The following is a 27,847-nucleotide window of genomic DNA, read 5'->3' as shown; positions in this document are numbered from 1 at the left end:
AGGAAAGAATGGTCTCACTTTATATTTTCATCCACTATTACAAGATGATGAAGAAGTTCTTTATTAATAATCATTTTCCCAAGACTGCTTTATTATGTAATAAATGTAATAGAGTAGGTAGCTGTTACCTTCTATTATCTACCAGAACCTTATGGCTAAGATTCCTGTATATTTGGACTGAGTTTAAGTTAAGACTATACTACATTAAAATGTTTTATCTTGCTTAATACTCACAATTTTTCATAAGATGCTGTGATTCTCTTTAGGGATGAGAAAGTGAATTAGAAAAATCAATTAAAAAAAAGAGAAAAATCAATTCATTTTCAAAGTAATATATTATGTGGTATGGTTGTAAGGAGTTAAGAATACATGTTGTTTACTCAAGTGCCTGATTATTGCACTAACCATTAGGGATAAAATTGTTCTCCATTTCCCATAAAGGAAGTCCAATATCACTAACATGGGCATGCAAGACCCTCTGTGTTCTGGTACAACATACTTTATGCCCTTTCCTTTCTTTTATTCATTGTTTCCAATAACCCAGAACTGATTGTTATTCCCTGTGCCTTTTTCTCATCTTTACCCTTTCTCATGCTAATAATCTCTGTCAGGCATTCCCCACACTTCCCACGGATTCATTCATGTTGTTTAGTACCCAAGTAACACACTCAAATGTAGCATTCAAATGAAAAAAGAATCTTTGACTAATTCATTCATGACAGTTCTTTTAAATCCGCAAGTCAGGTTAGAGAACATTGACAAATTACTAATGCTCTACATATCCTAAGATGGTATTCATCACCCATATTAAGCATTCCTTTGCTTTCCATATTTTCTATTAACTTGTGAATTCTTTCAAGGAGGATAACGTCTTTAGAACTCGAGAGATTAGCAGAATGTTTTACAATTGTAATAACGAAGTGAATACTCATGAGTGTGGGATGATATTAAGTCCTCACCTACATCCATTATTTATGATATTGTTTTAAAAGATTTACATTTATTTATTTATTTATTTATTTATTTATTTATTTATTTATTTATTTATTTATTTATTTGAATATAATCTTCATTGCATTTCAAATGGTAAAACCTTTCCTGGTTTCCCCTCTTCCTGAAAACCTCCAACCCCTCCACCCACCCCCTGCCTCCAAGTATATGCCCCTCCACCCAACTCACTCCCACCACCTCCCCTCGATTCCCCTTTGTTGGGCCATCTATTGAGCCTTCACCTGACCAAGGACAACTCCTCCCACTGATGCCTGACAAGGCATTCCTCTGCCATGTTTTTGGCTGGAACCATTTGTTCTTTTAATGTGTATAAATGTTTGCCTACATGAATGTATGTGCACAGTGTGGCATGCCTAGTGCCCATGAAGGTCAGAAGAGGTCATCAGATTCCCTGGAAGTGGAATTACAGGAAGTTGTAAATTGCCATGTGGGTACTGGAAACTAAATTTGTGTTCTATGCAAGGTCTACCAGTGCTTTTAATTGTTGATCCCTTTTGCTAGTCCCTGATGGCATTATTTTGACATCAGGTGGAATAGTTGGGTTCACAACCAAGAGGGGATTGAGGCACCCAGTACTTTTGTAGTGCATCTAGGATTCATGTAGTGAAGTCTTCAGTTTCCAGACATAATCCCTCTTGGGTGTGAAGTGATGAGCACCACATTTGTTGGAGTGTTGAACTTCCCCTGACTAAATATACAAAATCTTTTTTTTAAATATTTTTATTTTCTATATTCTTTGTTTACATTCCAAATGATTTCCCCTTTCCTGGATTCCCCCTCCCCATATGTCCCATAAACCTTCTTCTCTCCATCCCTTCTCCAATCACCTCCCTCTTTTTTCTCTGTCCTTATATTCCCTTCCCATGCAAGATCACTCCTTTCCAGGATCAGGACCCTCTCCATACTTCTTCATGGGAGTCATTTGTTATGCAATTTGTGCCTTGGGTATTCAGAGCTTCGGGCTAATTAATGTCCACTTATCAGAGATTGCATTCCATGTGTATTTTTTTGTGATTGGGTTACCTCACTTAGGATGATAATTTCCAGATCAAATCATTTGCCTAAAAATTTTGTGAATTCATTGCTTCTAATTACTGAGTAGTATTCCATTGTGTAAATATACCACATTTTCTGTATCCATTCCTCCTTTGAGGGGCATCTGGGTTCTTTCCAGCTTCTGGCTATTATAAATAAGGCTGCTATGAACATAATGGAGCATGTGTCTTTATTGCATGCCGGGGAATCCTTTGGGTATATGCCCAGGAGAAGTATAGCAGGGTCCTCTGGAAGTCTCATGTACAGTTTTCTGAGGAACCTCCAGACTGATTTCCACAGTGGTTGTACCATCTTACAGCCCCACCAGCAGTGGAGGAGTGTTCCTCTTTCTCCACATCCTCGCCAACACCTGCTGTCTCCTGAGTTTTTGACCTTAGCCATTCTGACTGGTGTAAGGTGAAATCTCATTGTTGTTTTGATCTGCATTTCCCTAATGACTAATGATGTTGAGCACTTCTTAAGGTGCCTCTCGGCCATCCGAATTTCTTCAGGTGAAAATTCTTTGTTAAGATCTGTACCCCATTTTTTAATAGGGTTATTTGGTTCCCTGGGGTCTAACTTATTGAGTTCTTTGTATATATTGGATATTAGCCCTGTATCAGATGTGGGGTTGGTGAATATCCTTTCCCAATTTGATGGTTGCCGTTTTGTCCTTTTAACAGTGTCCTTTGCCTTATAGAAACTTTGTAATTTTATGAGGTCCCATTTGTCAATTCTTGATCTTAGAGCATAAGCTATTGGTGATCTGGTCAGGAACTTTTCCCCTGTGCCCATGTCCTCAAGGGTCTTCCCCAGTTTCTTTTCTATTAGTTTCAGTGTGTCTGGTTTTACATGGAGGTCCTTGATCCACTTGGAGTGAAGTTTAGTACATGGAGATAAGAATGGATCAATTCGAATTCTTCCGCATGCTTATCTCCAATTGATCCAGCACGGTTTGTTGAAAAGGCAATCTTTTTTCCACTGGATGTTTTTGGCTCCTTTGTCGAAGATCAAGTGACCATAGGTGTGTGGATTCATTTCTGGATCTTCAATTCTATTCCATTGGTCCACTTGTCTGTCACTGTGCCAATACCATGCAGTTTTTAACACTGTTGCTCTGTAGTATTGCTTGAAGTCAGGGATACTGATTCCCCCAGAATTTCTTTTGTTGTTGAGAATAGTTTTAGCTATCCTGGGTTTCTTGTTATTCCAGATGAATTTGAGAATTGCTTTTTCTACCTCTGTGAAGAACTGAGTTGGGATTTTGATGGGGATTGCATTGAATCTGTAGATCGCTTTTGGCAAGATGGCCATTTTAACTATATTAGTCCTGCCAATCCACGAGCATGGCAGATTTTTCCATTTTCTAAGGTCTTCTTCGATTTCCTTCTTCAGAGACCTGAAGTTCTTGTCATATAGATCTTTCACTTGTTTGGTTAGAGTCACACCAAGATACTTTATATTGTTTGTGGCTATTTTGAAGGGTGTCGTTTCCCTAACTTCTTTCTCAGCCTGCTTATCCTTTGAGTATAGGAAGACAACTGATTTGCTTGAGTTGATTTTATAACCAGCCACTTTGCTGAAGTTGTTTATCAGCTGAAGGAGTTCTCTGGTGGAGGTTTTCAGGTCACTTAAGTAAGACTATCATGTCATCTGCAAATAGTGATAATTTGACATCTTCCTTTCCAATTTGTATCCCCTTGACCTCCTTATGTTGTCTAATTGCTCTAGCTAGAACTTCAAGTACTATATTGAAAAGATATGGAGAGAGAGGACAGCCTTGTCTAGTCCCTGATTTTAGTGGGATTGCTTCAAATTTCTCTCCATTTAGTTCGATGTTGGCTACCAGTTTGTTGTATATTGCTTTAACGATGTTTAGGTATGGGCCTTGAATTCCTGTTCTTTCCAAGACTTTTAGCATGAAAGGATGCTGGATTTTGTCAAATGCTTTTTCTGCATCTAATGAGATGATCATATGGTTTTTTCTTTGAGTTTGTTTATGTAGTAGATAGCATTGATGGATTTCCTTATATTGAACCATCCCTGCATCCCTGGGATGAAGCCTACTTGATCATGGTGGATGATCGTTTTGATGTGTTCTTGGATTCTGTTGGCAAGAATTTTATTAAGTATTTTTGCATCAATATTCATAAGAGAAATTGGCCTGAAGTTCTCTTTCTTTGTTGGATCTTTGTGTGGTTTTGGTATCAGTGTAATTGTGGCTTCATAGAAGGAATTGGGTAGAGTTCCTTCTGTTTCTATTTTGTGGAATAGTTTGAAGAGTATTGGTGTTAGGTCTTCTATGAAGGTCTGATAGAACTCTGCATTGAAGCCATCTGGTCCCGTGCTTTTTTTGGTTGGGAGACTGTCTATGACCCTTTTTATTTCTTCAGGTGTTATGGGACTGTTTAGTTGATCTATTTGATCCTGATTTAGTTTTGGTGTTGGATATCTGTCTAGGAAACTGTCCATTTCCTCCTGATTCTCCAGTTGTGTTGGGTATAGGCTTTTGTAGTAGGATCTAATGATTTTTTGAATTTCCTCAGTTTCTGTTGTTATATCTCCCTTTTCATTTCTAAGTTTGTTAATCTGGATACTGTCTCTGTGCCCTTTGGTTAGTCTGGCTAAGGGTTTATCTATCTTGTTGATTTTCTCAAAGAACCAGCTCCTGGTTTTGTTGATTCTTTGTATGGTTCTCTTTGTTTATACTTGATTGACTTCAGCCCTGATTTTGATGATTTCCTGCCTTCTACTCCTCCTGGGTGAAATAGCTTCTTTTTGTTCCAGGGCTTTCAGGTGTGTCATTAAGCTGGTAGTGTATGCTCTCTCCATTTTCTTTTTGGAGGCACTCAGGGTTATGAGTTTTCCTCTTAGCACTGCTTTCATTGTGTCCCATAGATTTGGGTATGGTGTGTCTTCATTTTCATTGTGTTCTAAAAAGTCTTTAATTTCTTTCTTTATTTCTTCCTTGACCAAGGTATCATTGAGTAGAATATTGTTCAGTTTGCACGTGTATGTGGGTTTTCTGTTGTTTTGTTGCTATTGAGGACCACTTTTACTCCATAGTGATCTGATAGGAGGCATGGGATTAGTTCGATCTTCTTATATTTGTTGAGGTCTGTCTTGTGACCAATTATATGGTCTATTTTGGAGAAGGTACCATGAGGTGCTGAGAAAAAGGTATATTCTTTTGCTTTAGGGTAGAATGTTCTATATATATCTGTTAAATTTAATTGGTCCAAAGCGTCAATTAGTTTCATTGTGTCCCTGTTTAGTTTCTGTTTTCCTGATCGGTCCATTGAGGAAAGTGCAGTGTTGAAGTCACCCACAATTATTGTGTTAGGTGCAATGGGTGCTTTGAGCTTTAATAAAGTTTCTTTTACAAAAGAGGGTGCCCTTGCATTTGGAGCATAGATGTTCAGGATTGAGAGTTCTTCATGTTGTATTTTTCCTTTGACCAGCAATCAGTGTCCCTTTTGATGACTTTGGGTTGAAAGTCAATTTTATCTGATATTAGAATGGCTACACCAGCTTGTTTCCTGAGACCATTTGCTTGTAAAATTGTCTTCCAGCCTTTTACTCTAAGGTAGTGTTTGTCTTTGACACTGAGGTGTGTTTCCTGTATGCAGCAAAATGTAGGGTTCTGTTTACGTATCCAGTCAGTTAGTCTATGTCTTTATTGGGGCATTGAGCCCATTGATGTTAAGAAATATTAAGGAATAGTGATTATTACTTCCTGTCATTTTTGATGTTATTTTTTAAATTTGATTGGTTAACTTCTTTTGGGTTTGATGAAAGGTTACTATCTTGCTTTTTCCAGGGTGAAGTTTCCCTCCTTGTATTGGTGTTTTCTTCCTATTATCCTTTGCAGGGCTGGGTTTGTGCATAGATATTGGGTAAACTTGGTTTTGTCATGGAATATCTTAGTTTCTCCATCTATGGTGATTGAGAGTTTTGCTGGATATAGTAGTTTTGGCTGGCATTTGTGTTCTCTTAGAGTCTGCATGAGATCTGCCCAGGATCTTCTAGCCTTCATAGTCTCAGGTGAAAAGTCTGCTGTGATTCTGATAGGTCTTCCTTTATATGTTACTTGGCCTTTTTCTCTTACTGCTTTTAATATTCTTTCTTTGTTTAGTACATTTGGTGTTTTGATTATTATGTGATGGGAAGTATTTCTGTTCTGGTCCAGTCTGTTTGGAGTTCTGTAGGCTTCTTGTATATTCATGGGCATCTCTCTCTTTAGGTTAGGGAAGTTTTCTTCCATAACTTTATTGAAGATATTTGCTGGCCCTTTAAATTGTAAATCTTCACTCTCATCTATGCCTATAATCCTTAGGTTTGGTCTTCTCATTGTGTCCTGGATTTCCTGGATATTTTGGGTTACAAGCTTTTTGCATTTTGCATTTTCTTTAACTGTTGAGTCCATGGTTTCTATGGTATCTTCTGCATCTGAGATTCTTACTTCTATCTCTTGTATTCTGTTATTATTTGCATCTATGTCCCCTGATTTCTTCCCAAGGCTTTCTATCTCTAAAGCTGTCTCCCTTTGAGTTTTCTTAGTTGTTTCTACTTCTGATTTTAGATCCTGGATGGTTTTGCTTAGCTCCTTCACTTGCTTGTTTGTGCTTTCCTGTAATTCTTTAAGAGATTTTTGTGTTTCCTCTTTCATGACCTCAGCCTGTTGACCAAAGTTCTCCTGTATTTCTTTAAGTGTTTTTTGCGTTTCCTCCTTATTGGCTTTTGTATTCTCCTGGATTTCTTTCAATGATTTTTGTGTTTCCCTTGTAAGGGCTTCTAACTTTTGATCCATTTTCTCCTGCATTTCTTTAAGTATGTCCTTCATGTGTTCCTGTACCAGCATCATGGCCAGTGATTTTAAATCCAAATCTTGTTTTACTGGTGTGATGGGGTATCCAGGACATGCTGGTAAAGGAGAATTGGGTTCAGATGTTGCCATATTGCCTTGATTTCTGTTAGTGACGTTCCTGCGTTTGCGTTTTGCCATCTAGCTCTCACTGGTGTTAGTTGGTCTTGTCAATGCTGGACTCACCAGTGCAAGCTGCCCCTTCCCAGGTGGCCTCTGGTGCACAGCTTACCTCCTGCACTGCCTGGAGACAGGGTGCTGATGTCCAGGCTGTTCAGATCCCGAAGCAGACACCTGAAGGCTCCTGCTGGGGCCCGCTGGATTCACCAGAGCACACTGACTTCTCCCCGCTGGCCTCCCGGAAGTCCCTCTTGCCTCTTGCAGGACTTGGAGATGTGGTGTTGCTGCCCAGGCTGATCTGGATCTGGAAGAGGAGAGATTTGAGGGCTCCTGCCAGAGGCCTTAGGACTGGAACCTAAACTTCGTGCCACTGGAGCAAGCTGTGTGCTCTCCCAGACTGCCTCTGGGTGCACACCAGGTCTCCCGCATTTCCTGGAGACCGAGTGCTGTGGCCCAGGCTGTTCAGATCCCAAAGCAGACACCTGGAGGCTCCTGCAGGGGCCTGCTGGATTCACCAGATCACCCTGACTTCTCCCTGCTGGCCGCCCGGAAGCCCCTCTTGCCTCTTGCAGGACCTGGAGATGTGGTGTTGCCGCCCAGGCTGATCTGGATCCGGAAGCGGAGAGATCTGAGGGCTCCCGCCAGAGGCCTCAGGACTGGAGCCTAAGCTCCGTGCCACTGGAGCAGGCTGTATAAAAAAATCTTTTAAAACTTGGCTTTGGTGTCCCCATCCATATCTATATAATTAGACTCTGTATTCCCATTGATATTTTGAATCTGCCTCATTACTATGTATGGATACTTGGGCTTTGAATGTTCATGCTATACAAACTTTGTTTAGGACTTATTTTTCATGTAGTTACTTGAACTTCAGAGACAGTAATTTACTCTTACATCTTTTACATTCATCAACTCCCATGGCCAGTTGGGCATGAACTTCTCTACTCAAAAAAACCGATAGTTGTTTAGCTCAACCCAAATATTTTCTAGGTAAATAGACAATGGATATTGTCCCAGCCCACAGAAACACACACTTTTGAACAGAAGACATTTTTGAACAAGGTTCTTCAAGATTTCAAATTTCAGGTTTATGCTAACACTCTTTTTGGATTGCATTAAGGTCAAGCATGCTTCATATCCAGTGTCATTAGATAATGACAGAGGGTACAAGCAAGTGTGAGAAAGCCCCCCTCAATATTTGAATAACTCTTAGCTGAAAACAAGGAATAATTCTACTTGCTTTGTATTTTGTAATGAAATGAGTTATGTACTTTAGGGAGATAAGAGACATCAAAATGAGATTAAAAAAATTAGACCATTCGAGAAATTAAGGCACACCATTTCCCAAATAAGCCAGCATTTCTCATTCTTCTTTTGAATAGTCACAGGTTCCTGTCTTTTTATAGGAACTTTAGAAGTTTGAGAACTACTCACTTACTGCAATGTGTCTAATTGGACCATAGCTATGTCCTCTCCTCTTTCTTTATCATTGATGGGCTCTGATTGGATGTAGCAATAATAATGAGAAATTTAATCACAGTCTGAATACATAGGTCATAGATGCTCCCTGGGCTGCTTGAGAAGATGTCTTTAGGACCATCAGCAGTCTGACCTTCACAAATGGGAGGCATCGCCTTTCCTAGGGCAGCTTCAGTGTCTCCTTTGAAAAAGTAATTTTCTTTTGTGAGTAACATGCTGTGTCATGGTTTATAACAATAGGAGGAACTGAAAGTTACAGAACCTAGGAGGCAGAAAAGGGCTTTCTGTCTGAAAAATAACAAGGACTGATTTTATTCTTTGCTACACTAAGATGAAGAGACATCTTTTAAAAGCTTTTAGTTGACTTTCCTTTGTCCTCATCATGTTCTGGAACATATCTAATGCATCTTGTATCTTTGAAAGGAATGGGGCAAAAAGGAACCATTTTAGAGAAGAATTGCCACCATCAATCAGATTTTATCTGACTTGGAGTTGGAGACATGAGCTCCTTGTGAAGGTCCCAAGTCCTCATCAAGCTTCCATGCTATGGGGGCACAGAATGCTCTGATTGCAAGTTGAGAAAGATTCCATTCTGAAAGTGGGTGCATTTGAGCTTTCTCCAAGAAGGTTCAATGCAATGTTTTCCCAATCAAGGGAGGAATCATGGACAAATGCACAAAAGTGGTCTTAGAATTCCCTGTGCAATTTTATATTTTTGTAGGTCCTCTTCCTCCTCCCACCCCCAGACTCCAGTCAGTATCACAAGTGCTCCTTATGTTTCTGCGGTTGCCCAAATGCATGCACATAAAACATCTAAACTTAGACCACATTCACAAAATATCAATAGAACAATACAGTGTCAAATGACTTCTTTCACTAAAAAGGCATTTACTGAGGAATTGGTAGTGTACCAGCTGTATACTAGTAGGATGATACAAAAATGATTAAATAGAAAAAAATTACTTTTCTCACTCTTGAGGGTAACTGAGTGCTATTTGTAACATCCCTGAGCTTTGATTTCAGGAAAATTGTCCATTCTCTGTTTCCATGTATGAATGCATGTATATACTTATGTGCATTTATATATTAGTGGGGGTATGTAGATACTTTCCCACAGTTGTAACAGGAGAGAACACACTTTATATGTATATATAAAGTGAACTAATTCTTCTTGCCCATTTCCATTCATTTTTTTCTTAAACTGTATTATCTAGTGATGTGGTACAACTTGTCAGCTGGAGCCTTAAACCCCTGCAAAAATAGTCTTACATGTTAATAGTTGTTTGTATTGATTTTTTAAAATGTAAGAATCTGATAGAAAGCCAATATATTGCTGATGCTACTCCTTAGAGTCCAAGTGTATTTCAAAAAATAATTGAAAGCTCAACAGGTAGGTAGTTGTGTGAAGGAATGAAATTTTAGAAAAATGAAAGCAAAGACTTGGAAGCCTGAACCCATGTGAATTATCTTTGCATGTATTGTGGTGATTGGAGAATTCTGTGTTTCTGTTAGACCTGTTTGAGAGAAGAAACCAAGATTAACATCTCTATAGTTCTAGCTTGATGTATATATTTCATAAGTATCTGTAGAAAGGAAGAGTACTAGGTAGTTTTCTTTTATCTCTATGCCACTGTTATCCATTTTATTGGTGCCTTTCCTGGAGTTGTTTGAGTTGTTTTAAAGTTATTTGAATTGGGAACTAAATTTGGAGGTTTCACAGATAGCCCATCTCTTAAGCATACTTGCTGGTCTTGCAGAAGACTCAGGTATCAGGTCCTATATGGTGGCTCATAAACAGCTGTAATTTTAGTTCTAGGGCATCTGATGCACTCTTCTGGCCTCCTTGTACTCCTGCATGCATGTAGTACACAAACTCAATCAGAAAAGCATGCATACAAATAAGTAAATAAAATAAAAAAATACATCTTAGAAAAAGAAGTCAGAAAAAAGAAGTCAATTTCATTAATAGACATACTAACATAGAAGGAAGAAATTCCACATGGCCTCAACCTTAGATTAAAAAAAAACCTATAGACAATTAAGGAATGCTGAGAGCTTGAGAAATAGTCTTCCTGGGGAATAGGCCCTAACTGGGTATTCAATACCAAATGGTTAGTACTGAAACCAGTGACTAGGCTGAACAGGTTGTATTTGTATGCTTAGAAAAGGGAGAAGAAGAGAAAAAGAGGAGAGAGAGAGAGAGAGGGAGGGAGGGAGGGAGGGAGAGAGAGAGAGAGAGAGAGAGAGAGAGAGAGTACATTTACACATTTACATACTCAGTTATTGAAAACAATGAATTCATGAAATTCTTAGGCAAATGTATGGAGCTAGAAAATATCATCCTGAGTGAGGTAACCTAATCACAAAAGAATACATATCATATACACTCACTGATAAGTGGATATTAGCCCAGAAGCTAGGAATGCCCAAGGTATAATTAACAGACCACATGAAGCTCAAGGAGAAAGAAAACCAAAGTGTGGATACTTTCGTCCTCCTTAGAAGATGGAACAAAATACCCATGGGAGGAGATACAGAGACAAAGTGTGGGGCAGAGACTGAAGGAAAGACCATCCAGAGACTGCCTTACCTGGGGAAACATCCCATACACAGTTACCAAACCCAGACAATATTGCAGATGCCAATAAGTGCTTGCTGACAGGAGCCTGATTAGCTGTCTCTTGAGTGGCTCTGCCAGTGCCTAACAAATACAGAGGGGGATGCTTTCAGCCAACCATAGGACTGAGCATAGCATCCCCAATGGAGGAGCGAGAGAAGGGACCCAAGGAGTTGAAGGGGTTTTCAGTCACATAAGAAAAACAACAATATGAACCAACCAGTACACCCAGAGCTCCCAGTGACTAAACCATCAACCAAAGAGTACACACGGAGGGACCCATGGCTGCAGCTGCATATGTAGCAGAGGAGGATGGCCTTGTTGAACATCAAAGGGAGGAGAGGCCCTTGGTCCTGAGAAGGCTAGATGCCCCAGTATAGGAGAATGAGAGAACAGGGAGGCTGGCAGAGTTCTTATTGCAGTTTTGACTATCAGAAAAGTCCTAATAGCAGTCCCACCTGCCATAAAAGAGCTTAATAAATACTGATATAATACTAGGAATTCTTATAGGATCATCCTTAAGAATTAAGAAATCATCTATTTGTTTATATAGCATCACTACAAGACAGTGCATCTTCATAGATCTGCAGAGATCTACTCAAATGAGGTGGGCTAACACCTAGTGATTGTTTTATATATTTAATAAAAAGAGGAAAGGCATGTTAATAGCAGGAATCTTCCAAAAATGATTTTCTCCTGGGCGTTCCTATTGGAGTTCCATTGTAGATTTTAATCTAAGTCAATCATCTCAGGAAGATTACATGATAATTATTAGCTTGTCCTATGATGGGTCCTGACATCTCTTCCTTTTGAATAATATAAATGAAGAGTATAAGTATCCCTCTGAGCAGACCTGCTAGCAAACTCTTAAGTGCTTGAAGATGACTGGAAGAAGAAACAGAATTAGAATAATTAATCCTATAATAATTCCAAAATTTATAAGAAAATTTCATAAAGAATTATCTTCAACAAAATTTACAACTGAATTTGAAAAATAATCAGCCAATTCTTCTGATGAAGAATTTTCAGTCTGGAGTGACTCATGGCATTGATCTGTGAATGTAAAGTATCCATATCAATACCAAGTTGTGAATTGTTTCACATACCACACTAATGTGCTTTTTTCTGTTTCCAGAGCATTTCTGACCCATTGTAGGGCAGAGGAGTGACACAAATCCATTTATAATTGGCATGACATGAGATAGTTAGACATGTTTTAATATTTTGAACCTGAGTTCCTATGTAAAGGATGACTTTCTCTAAAGAATTGATTCTATCTGTCAAACATCTATTAATCCTATTCTGACTAATCGATGCCAAGAAATATTTTTGTTTTGGAATTTACATAATTCGTTTTGTGTATCTGTTGGACTAGGGAGGCAGCAGAAGCTGCAACCAACCCTAAGATAATAATTAAGGTTGTAATACCTAAGATTACTTCAGCTATAATTCTTTTTGGTCATCAAAGAAAATTAACAGTCTGTATCAAGGCAAACAGAGCAGAAGCATTACACCAAGGCTGTGAGAAAACAATTGGAAACAAAGTATAAGATAGCTAGTATACAATGAGGAAAGGCATTAAGACACATGGTGAAGTTATAATAGCATGGCCAAATAGCATTCTGGTATGAAATGATACATATAGATTTATATTTAACAATTTTATATCCCCTGTATCCCCTGGATATAGAATTTAAAGTCCAATCAGATGCAAAAGTGTCAATTGCCTAAGTCAGCAACATTTTACCCTTAGAAAGACCAAGAAACGTTTTAGGACTTTTTAGTAGCTACCATCAGCATTTTAGTATAGCTAGAGACCCAGAAGGTCCAGAGACCCTCAGTCTTTAAAGCCACTTCAGAGTTCTACGTTGTGCCCTGTCTATACCTTCTTCTCCGGCATCTAAGTTGGTGACTTGGAACAGGGACTTTGAAGAAAGTAAGTCGACACAGATAGGACTCTCAACTGGGTCTTGCAAATCCCTTGTCCAGGGAGTGTGCAGTTATGGAGGGTGAGAAATAGGAGTTGATTTTTCCTACTGCCATTAGCAGAGGCTGATATTGGGTACCATCAGTGCCCAGGCTATGCTAGGAGCCATCAGCTCTGGCTTTAATTGTTTACTGCCATCGGCAGTGGCTGTTCATAGGCGCCATCAGTACTTGGCTGGTTTGTTTGGGTACTATCAGTTCCCAGAGTATGCCAGGAGCCATCAGTTCTGGCTTTAAGTGCCTGCTGCCATCAGCAGAGGCTGATATTAGGTGCTATCAGTGCCTGGCTGTTCTGTTGGGAGCTCTCAGCACCCCCTCTTAGATCAGGAGCCAACAGCTCTGGGCTTTGTTCATTTTGTGGGCATCTCTCAGGATGGAACAAAGTGAATCTACACACAGAGTTCTTTATAGATGTTATTAAGCATATTCTTAAAGACAGCGGCATCAAGGTTAGCACTAGCCAGCTGACTGACATTCTTTAGTTTCTACAAACGGTCTGCTCTTGGGTTTCCAGGAAGGAACTTTAGATGAGGATACATGGGAGAAAGTAGGATTAGATATTAAAAACTTGATTACAGAGAAGGGAGGACTAGGCATGCCCCTTACAGTGTTTGGTATTTGGGATGTGCTTAGGAAGGCATTGGTAGGTGACAAAAAAAGCCATAGGTGCGCAGGAGACATTAGATTCTCCTCCTTGTGAGGGGACTCCATCACTACAGTCTTGCCCAGGATCTAAGAACACTGTTTATTCCTTGACAGAAAAGTCTGAGAAAAGTAGCTGAGAAGAAGGTAGTGATGAATCAGAAGAGGAAAAATCAATCTCAGAGGAGGAATCTAGCTCAGAAAAGAAGGTAACAAAATATCATAAACATAAGTGGCCTACCATGTAGTATTTAAATATAAGCCATTTCACAAGATCCTGTGAAAAACATAGAAAAGAAACCAAAAGGGCCTTTCAAATCTGCTGCTGGTGTAATCCAAACTCAGCAACAGGATAAATCATCAGTCTGTTTTCTAGTGATTATAGAAAAAATCAAAGAGGATAAGGATCCCATATGGCAACCCTTGCCATTTAAATTGCTTATGACTCCTCATTATTGGTTTAAAATAGACAGAGCCTGCCTAACTAAAGACAAATTTTTACTGTGGATCTATCTATCTATCTATCTATCTATCTATCTATCTATCTATCTATCTATCTATCTATCTATCTATCTGAACTTAGCTCAAAAAGAGTTATCTAAGATGTTTGAAACAAAAAGTGGCATGAAAGAGTTAACACATAAAATGTTTGTGGGTATTGGGGAATGGTTTGAAGAAACAACTCAACAAAAAATGACAAGGGAAGAGCTAGTTAAAGTATCAGCTGCAGCCCTAGTTGCATGGAGACCTGCTAGTTATTAGCTTGTCCTATGATAGCTCCTGACAAAGACTAGCCCTTTCATGTGCCCCAAGAGTTCACAGATGATGTAGATTTGGGGTGAATCTACTCAAAGCCCGGGATCTGGGCCTGGGTGCTAGCTGAGCTGAGCAGCAGGATGTTGCTGGCTCTCTCTTAGCGGCATCACCAGGTCTAGCGTTCCATAGTCAGGCTAGGCCACTCGATGTGCCACCTTCAGGAGACAAGGTCAGTTCTCCTGCTCTCCTGCTCTCCTGCCCTTGCCGCTGGCTTACCTGCATCCATGCTTCCAGAGCTGGCTCTACTGTGCTGCCCAGTGGAAGTTTCGGGTCCACTCTTCCAAGTGCTGCAGCCATCTTGAGGCTGGGCCAGCTCTCCTGCTCTTACCCCCTTGGGGCTGGCTTACCGATGTTTTCGCCTTCAGGGACAGGTCCACCGTGTTTCCCAGGTGAGGTGTAGGATCTACTATCCCACCAATGGTGCCAAGGCCAGTTCTGCTCTTGACCAATATTTGAATCTTTGAAGTCCAGCATTCCTGGCTACCACAGGTAATGGAGGCTGGGGTGGGAGAGGACGTCATCTACTTCTCACTCTATCACGCGACATGAATGGCTGGGCCACTTTTCTATTTTCACATCCATGGGGCCAGCTCACCTGTGCTTCTTCCACCAGTGCCAGCTGCAGGGCCCTAGGCTGACAAGGGGCAGGGCCAGCTCAACTCTCATTACCCAGTTGCCAGCTCTCCCAAAAGCTGCAAGTGGCCAGGGGCTAGAGGGAAAAGGGCATCACTTCTTTGTTGGTACCGGCTCATGGCGAAGGCGTGCTGGGCCAGCACTCCTGTGCTCCTGCTCCTTAGCTGTTTCATCCTTGTTCGCGTCATCAGGATGGGCTCCACTCTGCTGCCCAGGTGAGGTGTGTAGGGTCCACACTCTTTCCAGTGCTGCAACTTTAGGTGAGTATTGGGGCCAGCTTTCCAGAGCGCTGCATCCGGTGAGGGGTAGGGTCAGTTCTGAACAGCCCTTGGGCATCCAAGTGGTCCCAGGCCATTGTCCAGACCAGGAATGTCCTTATGGTCTCTAGTGGTGGTATGAGCCCCAGACATTGACATCACTCTCTGCCTCTGCATAGCCATGTACTGAGACATGGCCCTCGGCAGCAGCATGGGCTGGGACTTCACCATGGCCTCAGGAGGCTGGGCTGGCTACTCATAGCAGGCTGTTCCTCTCTTCCTTCAAGTCTCCAGTTCCATCTTCCTTCACTAGGCTCAAATTGTTTTGCTTATCTTTCTCTCCCATCTGTCTAATTCATGCTTGCACATTGTAGTGGCTTCTGCTGTGTGCTGGCCACGTGGCTGGAGTGTCTCTGAGTGATCTCGTTTGTCCAGGCCTTGTGTCATGTTGGCAAGTGGGACTCTAGGTATCTACAGCTAACCCATGTGCCATAGTAGGCCAGTCTATGGATGTCTTCTCCCTCCCTATGTGAGTAGTGACAGCAGGCAGGGCTCTGTGTTTATGGCCTGCCCATTCCATGTAGTGGGGGCAGAACTTTCCCCACCCATGGCCATGTGGAATGGAGATTGGTAGGTCTCTGATTGTCTCCCTACTTTATGTTTAACCTCCACTGCAAACAGCATAGCCCTGAGATACTATGATGACCTCATTGTCACTGATACTCAGCCTAGCAACCAGAGCCCAGTTCAGTGCATATCAGGTAGTATTTTCTTTCTCTCTTTGTTTCTTTGTTTCTTTCTTTGTTTATTTATTTGTTTGTTTGTTTCTTTCTTTTGTTTTTTAAATTAATTTTAAAGTTAACATACACAGTAGGTTTCATTATGGTATCTTCATACATTCCTTGTTACTCTTTATTCCCTTCCCCAACTGCCCTCCCTGTGTCCACGCCCCCTTCATGAATGTTCCCTTTATCCTCTAATAAGTTCATTTCTGCTTTCATGGCACATATATTCTCTTACCCTCTCCCTCAGGACATCTTTTTAACACAAAAACAGATGTACCTCTAGATACTGCATATTACAAAAAAGATGGAGGCTTTTACTGAGTCTAGCTTATTTTACTCAACTAGTGACATCCAGTTTTACTTATTTTCCTATAAATGTCATGATTTTATTCTTGTTTAAAGCTAAATAAGATTCAGTAGTTTATATTTGCTACATTTTCTATTCATCTGGCGATGGATATCTAGACTGGTTCAATTTCTTAGTTTCTGTGAATAATGTAACTTAAAATGTGGATTCAAATCTAAACTTTCCTGGATGTCATAAATATGTGCTATTAGTAATTATATTAGCAAAAAATTTAACGACCAATTTTCCTAATGAACAGTCTTCAAATAAATGTTCGCAAACTGAATTCAAGAAAACATTAAGATGATCATGCAGCATGATCAAGTTGGTTTCATGTAGAGATGCAAAGTTGGTTTAATATGCAAATGCATAAATTCAATATACTATGTATAGAAATTTAAGGGCAGAAATCACATGGTTGTGTGGATACAGAACAGGCATTTGAGAGAGCTCAGCATGATTTTGTGATAAGTGACCTGCAGAATTTAGGAATAGATAGAAATATGACAAAGTAATAATAGCCATGTATGACAAACCTTCAACCAACATTATACTATGGGGAAAACAGAGTATTTCTTTAAAACCTGAGAATGACAAAGATGCCCACCATCACAAGTCTTATTAAATATAATATTTGAAGTCTTAGCTAGCATAATAAGACAAGAAGATGAACTAAAAGGGATGAGAATAGTAGAGGAAGAAATCAAAGTATCCCTGTTTTGTAGATGGCATGTTTCTGTCCTTAAAAGAATCTGAAATTTACCAGGAAACTGTGAGATAAAATGAATAATTTCAGTAAAGTTGCAAGATACAAAACCAACATACTAAAATCAGTAGCCTTCATATATGCCAATAATAAATTCACAGAGAAAGAAAACAGAAAATTTGCATTAAAGATAAATAACAAACAAAACATAAATACAATCAACCAAACAACAGCCCCAAAACAAAAACAGCTTCCAGCAACCAGAGAAATAAACCTAACAAAGGATGTGAAAGATATCTACAGTGAAAAATTCGTGACATAAAACAAAGAATAACAAATGTGATTCATAGAATTATATTATTAAAGTGGCTCTATTACCAAAATAAACCTATAGAGTCAATAAAAATTCCAGCAAAATTCTAATATCATTGAAAAAACTAGAAATACAATCCAAGATTCATATGAAAAAAAAGAGACCATTAATAGATAAGTCCATATTAAGGGGAAAGAACACAGCTGGAAATATCACAGTAACTGACTTCAAATTACGCTACAGAACTATAGTGACAAAGGCAGCTCCATACGGGTATAACAAAGGCAAGCAGACCAATAGAATAAATTAGAGGTCTCAGAAGCAAACCCATAATACCATGGCTACCTTATTTTGTCAATTGTGTAAAAAAGCACACAATAGACCACCTATTTAACAAATGGTGCTGGCAAATCTGGGTATCTCCCTGCAGGAAAACAAAATTAGAGTTATTTCTTTCAGCCTGCAGAAAAATTGCCTCAAAGTGTGTCAAATACCTTAATTTAAAAAGTAAAACGAGGGTCTACATAATCTGCTTAGTGTTTACAAAAACTCCTCTCTAAGAGATTCCCAGCAACCACACTGGGCAGCTCCCAAACACCTGTGACCCCAACTCCTGGGCATTTTCTGGGCTTTCTCAGGTACACACACACACACACACACACACACACACACACACACACTCCTGGAGCTGGGGGTGAAAAGTGACATGAAAGTGCAGAGGACACCGTGGAGGAGAAAGGATGACTCAAAGTAGATACAGAGGTAAGGAGGTGGGAGAATTGAGGACAGAGGAAAACAAATTGCTCTTGAAAATGCCAAAATGATCTAAAACTTTGTATGCTAATTAAAAAATTAGAAGATAAAAAATAACCACACTAATACAAGCATGAACTGGCACCAGACATTGGAAAAAATCAAATTGACTGATAGCTCCATACATAGATGGAGATAATGAAAACTGTGTAAGACTATGTAGTGTCAGAACAGAGAGAAGCTGTATTTGACCAGAAGATCTAGAGAGAACCCTCAGGAGAGGTCCAGAATTTGATCTGGCTTTGAAGGATGTTTTGGATTTACATTAGAGACAGCAAGTATTGCTGCCCAAAGGGTAGGGTCATTTGGTGGCAACAAAGTATGTACTTTGTATTCATATGGGAGAAACAATGAATTTTTTTTAACATTTCTGGAATTATGGTATGGGGAAGCTGGACCCAGACTAAAAGTTCTTCTGGCAAAGAAGACTGTCTGGCGGTTCCTCAGAAAACTGGACATGAGACTTCCAGAGGACCCCGCTATACCTCTCCTGGGCATATACCCAAAGGATTCCCCGGCATGCAATAAAGACACATGCTCCATTATGTTCATAGCAGCCTTATTTATAATAGCCAGAAGCTGGAACGAACCCAGATGCCCCTCAAAGGAGGAATGGATACAGAGAATGTGGTATATTTACACAATGGAATACTACTCAGCAATTAGAAACAATGAATTCACAAAATTTTTAGGCAAATGGTTTGATCTGGAAAATATCATCCTAAGTGAGGTAACCCAATCACAAAAGAATACACATGGAATGTAATCTCTGATAAGTGGATATTAATTAGCCCAGAAGCCTTGAATACCCAAGGCACAAATTGCATAACAAATGACTCCCATATGGAGAGGGTCCTGATCCTGGAAAGGATTGATCTAGCATTGGAGGGGAATATAAGGACAGAGAAAAAGGAGGGAGGTGATTGGAGAATGGATGGAGAGAAGAAGGTTTATGGGACATATGGGGAGAGGGGATCTGGGAAAGGGGAAATCATTTGGAATGTAAACAAAGAATATAGAAAATAAAAATACTTAAAAAATAGTATATACTTCTGGGATGATGCACACAACATTTGGAAAGGCTTGGGCTGAATATCTCATTACTAATGTGGCTCAGTCTTATCTGTGGCCCACCACAATTCCAGTCCTCAGTGCTCAGTGTCAATTATTATACACTTGTTTCTCTTTGGTTCACCTCAGTCTTCCATGCCTTCCCAGATCACTCTTTTTTTATAGTTCATATTTTACATTTTTAGGATTTTTTGTGATAACTAAAATTCTCTGCCTCTTTTTGTTTAGATTTTTCACTCCCTTCACCCTGCTCAGAGGTAAACTGAACTTTTTTCTTCTTAATATTATCTCTATGTCATGACTAGGTGGTTTTTTTGTTTTTTGGCTTATTATGGTAAAAAAAGCCCCTTCTGTCTTCAACAAAAAAATTTCACAAAATTAGATGATGAGAAATAAGAACACCATATTCCTTCATTAATTTGTTCATTTATTCATTAAATAAGTATTTGTTTTGTTGGGTAGTGTATCTATAGTGTTAAATAAAATATTTTATTCATGTCCTTGGGAGTCTCATATTTGCATTTGGGAGCTAGTCATTACATAGCTAATTACACAATAATTAATATTTAATTATAATGGTGGCAACTGCAGTAATAAAAAAATCCTAGAATATTCTAAACCTAGCCTGGAATGGACCAAAAACGCTTTTGGTTAATAAGTTCTAGAGATGTTTTGCTAATATTTTTTCTCACCAGTTTATGATATTTCATTGCATTTTGTTCAAAAGTATATAGATAAATTATATGTGTTCATCATATACAACAGGACATTGTGAAATATGTATTCATATAGAATGATTATTAGATAATTAATGTGCCTTAAATAGTTACCATTTTGTGGTAAGAATGCTTTACATTCATTATCTTAGCATTTTTAAGAATACAATATAATTACTATATAACCAGAGATAACACTGTATAATAGTTTTATAAAACTTAGCTATCCTAATGGGAATTTTGTGTTTTATCAACATCTATAGATAGCCCCTCACCAGCTACTCAATTTCTAGTAACCACTAATCTTCTGTCTACTTCTATGAAGTCAACATTTTAAGAGTCTACATATGAGAATGTTCTCAAAGCATTTGTCTCCTTATGCCAAGCTTATTGTACTTAGCATAAATTCCTTCAGGTATATCTATCTTGTCACAAATGGCAGGGTTTCATTTTTATGGATGATTATTACTCAGTTGTACCACATTCCTTTTTCCTTTCATCTATCACTGGGCATGTATGTGGTTTCTAGACCTTGACTGCCATGGATAATGCTTCAGTAGACATGGGAGACTTGGCATATCTTTTACATAGTGCATTTCATTTCCTCTGCATTTATATTCAGCAGTGGAATCTGAATTATTATCCAGTTCATTTTTAGTTTGTTGAACCATAATAGGTGAAACCAATTACTACCAGCACTGTACAAGGTTCTCATTGCCTTCTGTTCTTAGTAGCGAGTATGTGCATGTGAATACAGACACAAAATAAATTTTAACAAAGTTTAAAAGACTATTTTGAGGAGCTGGAGGCATGGCTCAGTGATTAATAAAAATGGCTTCTCTTGGAGCAGGCTCAAGTTCCAACATCCATCTAGTCACTCCAAACCATTTGTAATTCTAGTACCAGGGAATCTGATTTCTATTCTGGCCTCCCTTGGGTATTAGGCCTGCAAGTATGCACAGACATACATGTAGGCAAAATACTCATACACATGAAATTAAAAAAAATTATTTACCAAAAAATGTGTTGAATGGAAATGAGTGTCAGTTCCTATCATGAAGCAGAATACATATCAATGCCCAAGAAGCATGTTTCTGAGTTTAGATGCTCCCGCTCCACATGAATTTTTCATGACTTTAGTGGCTATCTGTATCATGCTTTCTAGAACCTTCCTAATACAAATGTATGAAACATTACACAAATGGCAGTGTGTAGCCAAGTGTGTGATTTGTTATAGTAGGTAGCTATATAGGAAAAGATCCAGTGGCTTTTAAAATATTCACCATGAGTGTATTAGCCATGGTTCTCTGTATAAAAGATAGATGGATAGATAGATAGATATAGATAAGATTATCATGGGAAATGACTCATATGATTGTAGACATGTGATCTACGTCTCATGGTATTAAGCTGGAGAACCAGGGGAATAAATAGTGTAATTCAGCCTGAAGGAAGGCTTGAGAACCAGAGGGGCCAGAGGTGTAATTTCTGGTGTTTGAGGCCTGAGAAACAGGCTAGGGGAGGGGCTATAGGGTAATCTCTGGAGTCTGAGGTCTGAGAACTAGAGAAGCAGAGAGCCTATGGTGTCATTTCTGGCAATCTTCAGAGCTCTGTGACTGAGGAGGAACTCTCTGCCTCTATTCTCATTATTCTCTTTGGTCTCTAACTGGTTTAGATGATGCTCACCCCCTAGCTCTTTGCCAATAACCTAGTTATTGACCAAATCCAAGTATTTTCCAATAATGCCTATATAACACAGCCAACCATAATATTTTACCAGTTATGATGTCAGGTTGAAACATAAATTGATGTTCGAGATGGGAATATCATTTTCTTGTGTAATTTGTATTCTTTGCCATCTTTACTCCTGAAAGATAACCTAAACACATGTATCACCCGACTGTTTTTTTCAATGAAGCATTAAGTTTCAGGAATTTAATGGAGGTCTTTAATGCCATTTAACCTTTGTCATGTCAGAGTAGAATCTCTGGCCATGTCTATTTTGATATAAAATGTATGTGCATTCTATAATGGCTTAATGCCTGTCTTTGAACTTTAGTGAATTTTAGTATGTACATAAGGGAATACTACTATATTCATGTACAAGGTTTTACCATATCATATCTAAAAGACTGTGCTATACTTATTTGCTTCTCACTTTCCTGTGTGGGAAGCAATGCCAAAACAATTTTAAGCATTTAAAACATTACTTCAAACTTGAAGAAGAGAGAGGAGATGATGAAACTGAAATAGAAACATATGAAGAGAAAGATTAATTTAAGGTAGATCTTTGGGAGGAAAAACAGTGTAGATTATTTAAACCCGCATTTATTTGATTGAGAAAGTATCAGCACATGCACTGGATGCATGTTAACTGCGTGATACTTAAGTGCTGAATGCAAATTAATTGCTAAAACCATCTGTTAGTCACTTGAATCTGGCAATAAAAGTGATGAGCGAGGCATTTATCATCAAGTTGAAAGTGCATTATTTCTAATAGATCTTTTATTCAAGCTTTATGTTTCTGTTGTGATTTTATTTTGCTAGTCACATAGAGCTTCTGATTCCCATTTGTAATTAGGATGATTCAAATGACAGAGTGGTGGCACTAGAAGTACTATTGCAATTGGCCTGCATTGATCAACAGAGCAGTCACCTTCCAACCTCTTTAAATAATGCAAGTCTTGATTAAATTAGGATAAAAGCTAATTAATATACTTTGATTTAAAGGAGTTGGTTACAGAATTTGGAATTTGCATAGAAGTATGTGTGTGTGTGTTTGTGTGTGTGTGTGTGTGTGTATGTGTATGTGTGTATGTGTGTGTGTATGTGTGTATTTGTAGTGGGGGAATCTCACAGGTTTAGCCTGAGGATCCAGATTTAGGTTTCAGTTGTACACCACTACAGAGACGCTTCCCTGACTTGGGAAATGTCATGATCTGCATGGAATGAAAGGTAATAATTTCTTTAATGTCCAATTATTATCTTAGGAAAAGAATCACCTTTAAACTAGGCAAGGAAGATCTCTATGCAGGATCCTGTGCTTTGTAGACTCCACAAGTATCAAACACATTAAAATAAAACTGATTTTGGGCTATCTGGGTATCCTTCTCACATAGTACACAGTGCTCATCTTTGACACATTGCTAACCGACTTAAAGACTGAGTCACATGATCACCACATTCCAGGTCCAGGACAGCACTGTTGCACATCCCCTGTCCCATGTTCTCAGGTTTAAAGTTTGTTTTTTTGCTCTTGCCTCAATTTATTCAAGACAATTTTCTTCAATAAAGGAAAGGCTAGTGTGCTAGAAACTCTAGGAAAGAGAAAGGGCAAACTACCGAGTCAAATCTTTCCCTAGAGGTCGCATGAATGCAATAGTGGTTCACTCCCAAATGCTCTTGTTTCATAGCATTGTGCCGTTGTTTAAAGTCATACTTTACGCAGCATCCAGGGCAAGATGTGCTTGTAAGAAAAAAGCCATTTCCTCCGTCATCTACCAGACCTTTAAAACTCTGAATTGCTCATGAGTAAATATGCCAGTAGTTTGCACTCATTTTACCAGTTACAACATTTACCATTTTTCCCAATTGAAAGTAATCTATATAATTAATTAATTAATTAATTAAATTTACATTCCCTATAGTATCCTCTCCCTCCTCTACTTCCAGTCCTTTCCTCCTCATCCCTTTCTCTTCAGAAAAGGGGGCTCCTTCCATGGATATTAACCAGCCTTGGCATATCAAGTTGCCATAAGATTAGGTATGTCTTCTCCAATTGAAACTAGATAAGACAGCCCAGTGAGGGGAACGTGTTCTACAGGCAGGCAACGGAGTCAGAGGCAGCTCCTTTCGCCACTGTTAGAATTCCCACATGAAGATCGAGCTACACAGCTGTTACTGTTACATATGCATAGAGATCAGTGCTGTATGTGCCCTTTGGTTGGTGGTTCAGGCTCTGTGAGCCTGTGTGGGCCCAGGTTAGTTGATTCTGTGGGTTTTCTCATGGTTTCCTTGATATTTCTAGCTACTTGTGTCCTTCCTCTCCCACAGGATTTCCCAAGTTCTTCCTAATGTTTGGCTGTGGTCCTCTGCATCTGTTTCCCTAAGTTTCTGGGTGAAACTTCTCAGATGACAGTTATACTAGACTCCTGTTGGCAAGTATAGCAGAATATCATTAAATTCTAAGAGAAATTAATCATAGGAGAGCTAGGCTCTCTCTTATGGCATGGGTCTCAAGCTGGACCAGTCATCCATTGGCCAATTTCCATCCCATTCACGCTTTATACCTGTACATCTTGTAGGAATGACAAATTGTGGGTTGAATGTTTTGTGCCTGCCATGGTGTCCCAATCCTTCTATTAGAAGTCTTGCCTTGTTACAGGAGATGGCCTATTCAGGCTCCATATCCTCCATTTCTAGGCGTATTAGTTGGGGTCACCCTCATAGATTCCTGCCATTTTCCAATGCCCTGGGTTTCTAGCTCATTCTAGAGATGCCCCCCATCTCAATTCTAGTTGTCTCTCCCAGTATTCTCTCCATCCATCTTTCTTCCATCTGGCTCCTCCTATTCCTATTCTCACCCTTTTCCCAACTCCTCTCCCCCATTCACTAGAAGGTCTATTCCACTGCCCTTCTTAGTGAGCTTCAAATGTCCCTACCTTGAGCTCTCCTTGATACTTAGCTTCTTTTTGTCTGTGGATTGTAGCATGGTTCTTCTGTACTTTGTATCTAATATCCACCTATAAGCGAATCCTATAAGGAGTGGTGTAGCTGGGTCTGCAGATATTTTCAATTTTCTGAAGGTTTTATTCTCTCCAGTAATGGAAGAGTGTTCCCCTTACTCTACATCCTCACCAACAGGAGCTGTCACTTGAGTTTTTGATCTTAGCTATTCTGGTAGGTATAAGGTAGAATATCAGAATTATTTTGATTTGGAATTCCTATTTTTGTATTTCTGGATCTGGGTTATCTTACTCAGGGTCTTTTCTAGTTCCATCCATTTAGCTGAAAATTTCATGTTATTGTTTTTAATAGTTGAGTAATACTCCATTGGGTAAATGAACCACATTTTCTGTATCTATTTGTCAGTTGAGGGACATTTAGGCTGTTTTCAGTTTCTGGCAATTAGGAATAAGACTGCCATGAAAATAGTTGAGTTAGTGTCCTTGTGGTATGGTAGAGTGTAGTTCACTTAAGCTTAGGAGTGGTGTAGCTGGGTCTGCAGATATTTTCAATTTTCTGAAGGTTTTATTCCCTCCAGTAATGGAAGAGTGTTCCCCTTACTCTACATCCTCACCAACAGGAGCTGTCACTTGAGTTTTTGATCTTAGCTATTCTGGTAGGTATAAGGTAGAATCTCAGAATTATTTTGATTTGGAATTCCTGATGGCTAAAGATGTTGAGCATTTATTTAACGGCTTCTCAGCCATTAGAGACTCTTCTGCCAAGAATTCTGCTCAGATCTGTACCCCATTTTTAAAATTCAGTTGTTTGGTTTATTGATCTCTCTCTCTTTTTTCTTTTATAGGGTATTTTATTTATTTGCATTTCAAATGTTATCCCCTTTCTTGGTATCCCCTCCAGCAACCCCCTATCCCATCCCTCCTTCCCCTGCTTCTACAAGGGTGATCCCCTACCTACCTGCCCACACCTACCTTCCCATCCTGAGTGTGTTCCCTTACACTGAGGCATTGAGCCTTCACAGGATCAAGGGCCTCTTCTCCATTGATGCCTGACAAGGCCATCCTTTGCTACATATGTGGCTGGAGCCATGGGTTCCTCCATGTGTATTCTTTGGTTGGTGGTTTAGTCTGTGGAAGCTCTGAGGGGGGAGTCTGGTTGGTTGATATAGCTGTTCTTCCTATGGGGTTGCAAACCCCTTCAACTTCTTCAGTCCTTTCTCTAACTCCTCCACTGGGGACCACATGCTCAGTCCAATAGTTGGCTGAAAGCATTCATCTCTGTGTTTGTCAGGCTCTGGCAGAGCCTCTCAGGGAACATCTATATTAGGCTCCTGTCAGCAAGCACTTCTTGGCATCGGCAATAGTGTCTGGGTTTGGTGTCTATATATGGGATGCATTCCCAGGTGGGGCAGTCTCTTTCCTTCAGTCTCGCTTCACACTTTGTTTCTGTATATCCTCCCTTGAGCTTTTTGTTCCCCCTTTTAAGAAGGGCTGAAGCATTCACACGTTGGTCTTCCTTCTTCTTGAGCTTCATGTGGTCTGTCAATTGTATCTTGGGTATTCTGATTTTTTTGTGCTCATATCTATCCACTTATCAGTGAGTGCATATCATGCATGTTCTTTTGAGGCTTACCTCACTCAGGATATGTTCTAGTTCCATTCATCTGCCTAAGAATTTCATGAAGTCATTTTTTTTTAATAGCTGAGTAGTACTCCATGTGTAAATGTACTACATATTTCTGTATCTATTGCTTTGTTGAAGGACATTTGGTTCTTTCCAGATTCTGGCTATTATAAATAAGGCTACTATGAACATAGTGGAGCATGTGTCCTTGTAATATGTTGGAGCAGCTTTTGGGTATATGCCCTGGAGTCATATAGTTGGATCCTCAGGAAGTACTATGTCCAGTTTTCTGAGGAACCAGCAGACTGATTTCTAGAGTGGTTGTTCCAGCTTGCAATCCCATCAACAATGGAGGAGTGCTCCTATTTCTCCACATCCTTGTCAGCATCTGCTGTCACCTGAGTTTTTGATCTTAGTAATTCTGACTGGTATGAGGTGAAATCTCAGGGTTGTTTTGATTTGCATTTCCCTGATGACTAAGGATGTTGAACTTTTCCTTAGCTGCTTCTCAGATATCTGGTATTCCACAGTTGAGAATTCTTTCTTTAGCTCTGTATTCCATTTTTAATAGGCTTATTTGGCTATCTGGAGCCTAACTTCTTGAGTTCTTTGTGTATATTGTATATTAACCTTTTATTGGATGTAGGATTGGTAGATCTTTTCCCAATCTGTTGGTTGCTGTTTTGTCCTATTGACAGTATCCTTTGCCTAACAGAAGCTTTGCAATTTTATGAAGTCCCATTAGTCAATTCTTGATCTTAGAGCATAAGCCATTGTATTCTGTTCAGAATCTTTTCCCCTGTGCCCATGAGTTTGAGGCTCTTCCTCACTTTCTCTTTTATTAGTTTCAGTGTATCTAGTATTATGTGGAAGTCCTTGATCCACTTGGACTTGAGCTTTGTATAAGGAGATGGATCAATTTGCATTCTTCTGCTGATCTCAAGTTGAACCAGCACCATTTGTTGAAAATGCTGTCTTTTTTTCTACTGGATGGTTTTAACTCCTTTGTCAAAGATCAAGTGACTATAGGTGGGTGGGTTCATTTCTGGGCCTTCAATTCCATTGATCTTCCTGCCTGTCCCTGTACCAATACCATGCAGTTTTCATCACTATGCTCTGTAGTATTGTTTGAGGTCCGGGATACTGATTCCCCCAGAAGTTCTTTTGAGAATCATTTTCACTATCCTGTTTTTTTTTAAAATATTTTTATTTTCCATATTCTTTGTTTACATTCCAAATGATTTCCCCTTTCCCAGATCCCCCTTCCCCATATGTCCCATAAACCTTCTTCTCTCCATCCATTCTCCAAACACCTCCCTCCTTTTTCT

The sequence above is a fragment of the Apodemus sylvaticus genome, chromosome 1 (genome assembly GCF_947179515.1).
Source record: "Apodemus sylvaticus chromosome 1, mApoSyl1.1, whole genome shotgun sequence".
Lineage (NCBI taxonomy): Eukaryota > Metazoa > Chordata > Mammalia > Rodentia > Muridae > Apodemus > Apodemus sylvaticus.
The sequence above is the reverse complement of the archived record's forward strand: the minus strand, read 5'-3'. Positions refer to the sequence as shown.